Source organism: Tasmannia lanceolata, unplaced genomic scaffold (genome assembly GCF_043159265.1).
Source record: "Tasmannia lanceolata isolate RefF3 unplaced genomic scaffold, GAP_Taslan_0.1 ptg000003l, whole genome shotgun sequence".
Classification (NCBI taxonomy): Eukaryota; Viridiplantae; Streptophyta; class Magnoliopsida; order Canellales; family Winteraceae; genus Tasmannia; species Tasmannia lanceolata.
In genome coordinates, this window is record NW_027518680.1 from 35,510,231 (window position 1) to 35,512,659 (window position 2,429).

The following is a 2,429-nucleotide window of genomic DNA, read 5'->3' on the forward strand; positions in this document are numbered from 1 at the left end:
ATACTTCTTCAAGTTAAAGTGGTTAAAACTAAGTAATCCAAAGGAGGTAATAACCATGACTGAAATACCGAAAAGTGGAATGAAACACTTTTAGATGCGGTATTCAAAAGATCCTAAGAGCGGTAGACTGTTACCACCTTAAACATTTATCAAATTAAGAAGCAGATTCAGTCTCTTTTAGAGTCTATGTTGTGCATTTATCAAAGTTTTCGTCTGTCATCTGTCAAAGTCTCGTTTATCGTGTGTCAAAATCTTTCATTGTCAGGTCAAAGTCAGGTCTTTAAGGTCAAGTTTAGCCTTTACTTCTCTTGAGGCTGGGGCGATAAACTTTAAAAGCAAGAAGTTGCATCTCCTGCGGACAGAGCCGAACAAAGCAGAGTTCAGAAGGTGCAATTTTGCAAGTTTATTCGGAATGTTATCACGAAGTGCAGGAGGAAGAATGCTTTGAGCAAAACCCATTTTCCTGTATTTGTAAAAGCTTTGTAGCCTCAAGTATTTCTTTGAAATGAAAGCCTTCAGTTGAACCCTTGCGTTTGGCTCTCTTATGAATCTTGTAATGGAAATAAAATCATACTAGGGGCATCTTTTATGACTTGGTTTCCCAAGTCATAAAAGACGTCGAACAAAACTTTAGGGTTGAGATGGCTATTCTTGTCAAATAAAGATAAGAAAAGCTCAAACATCCCTTTTCGAGCTAGGCCCCTTGATCAGTTTTTTCAGAAAAAAAAATAATCCAATCCTCGTTGGAATTTAAAATTGAGTTTTGTTTTTTTTTAAATATAGGCAGAGTTTTGGTTTATTTGTTTAAAGGGGCCAATGCCCGCGAGATTTCATCGAATGCCTTTGAGTTATACCTGTGGTAAAGGTTATGATTTCCAGATCTATTCCAGCTGTGCTTTGTCTTAACTATCTTTCCTCCTCTCTGACCTCTAGGAGGTTAAGTTAGGAGCGACCTGATCGTCATTTTCAGAATAAAAAGCTTGAGATATCATCCTCTCCGGTATTGATAGTTTGAGTCTCCTCAAACGTTCTCTACCCGTCTTGTAATCCGGTATTGAAAGTTTGAGTCTTCTCAAACATTCTCTACCCGTTTTGTAATCCGGTATCGAAAATTTGAGTCTTCTCAAATATTCTTCACCCGTTTTGATTGATCTGGCTCTCGATTCCAGGATAAAAACTCGATGTATCCGGTATTGATAGTTTGAGTCTTCTCAAACCTTCTCTACCCGTCTTGTATTCCGGTATTGAAAATTTGGGTCTTCTCAAATATTCTCTACCCGTCTTGTATTCCGGTATTGAAAGTTTGAGTTTTCTCAAACATTCTTTACCCGTTTTGAAATCCGGTATTGAAAATTTGGGTCTTCTCAAATATTCTCTACCCGTCTTGTATTCCGGTATTGAAAGTTTGAGTTTTCTCAAATATTCCTTACCCGTTTTGAAATCCGGTATTGAAAATTTGAGTCTTCTCAAATATTCTTTACCCGTTTTGATTGATCTGGCTCTCGATTCCAGGATAAAAACTCGATGTATCATCATCCTTTCCGGTATTGAAAGTTTGAGTCTTCTCAAACATTCCTTACCCGTTTTGAAATCCGGTATTGAAAATTTGGGTCTTCTCAAATATTCTTTACCCGTTTTGATTGATCTGGCTCTCGATTCCAGGATAAAAACTCGATGTATCATCATCCTTTCCGGTATTGAAAGTTTGAGTCTTCTCAAACATTCCTTGCCCGTTTTGAAATCCGGTATTGAAAATTTGGGTCTTCTCAAATATTCTTTACCCGTTTTGATTGATCTGGCTCTCGATTCCAGGATAAAAACTCGATGTATCATCATCCTTTCCGGTATTGAAAGTTTGAGTCTTCTCAAACATTCCTTACCCGTTTTGAAATCCGGTATTGAAAATTTGGGTCTTCTCAAATATTCTTTACCCGTTTTGATTGATCTGGCTCTCGATTCCAGGATAAAAACTCGATGTATCATCATCCTTTCCGGTATTGAAAGTTTGAGTCTTCTCAAACATTCCTTACCCGTTTTGAAATCCGGTATTGAAAATTTGGGTCTTCTCAAATATTCTCTACCCGTCTTGTATTCCGGTATTGAAAGTTTGAGTCTTCTCAAACATTCCTTACCCGTTTTGAAATCCGATATTGAAAATTTGAGTCTTCTCAAATATTCTTTACCCGTTTTGATTGATCTGGCTCTCGATTCCAGGATAAAAACTCGATGTATCATCATCCTCTCCGGTATTGAAAGTTTGAGTCTTCTCAAACATTCCTTACCCGTCTTGTTTTCCGGTATTGAAAGTTTGAGTTTTCTCAAATATTTCTTTACCCGTTTTGGTAATTTCATAATCCAGTTTTGAGTCTTCTCCAGTATTCTTTACTCGTTTTAGCCCCCGATAATTAACCAAGTGATTCTTGGTTTAA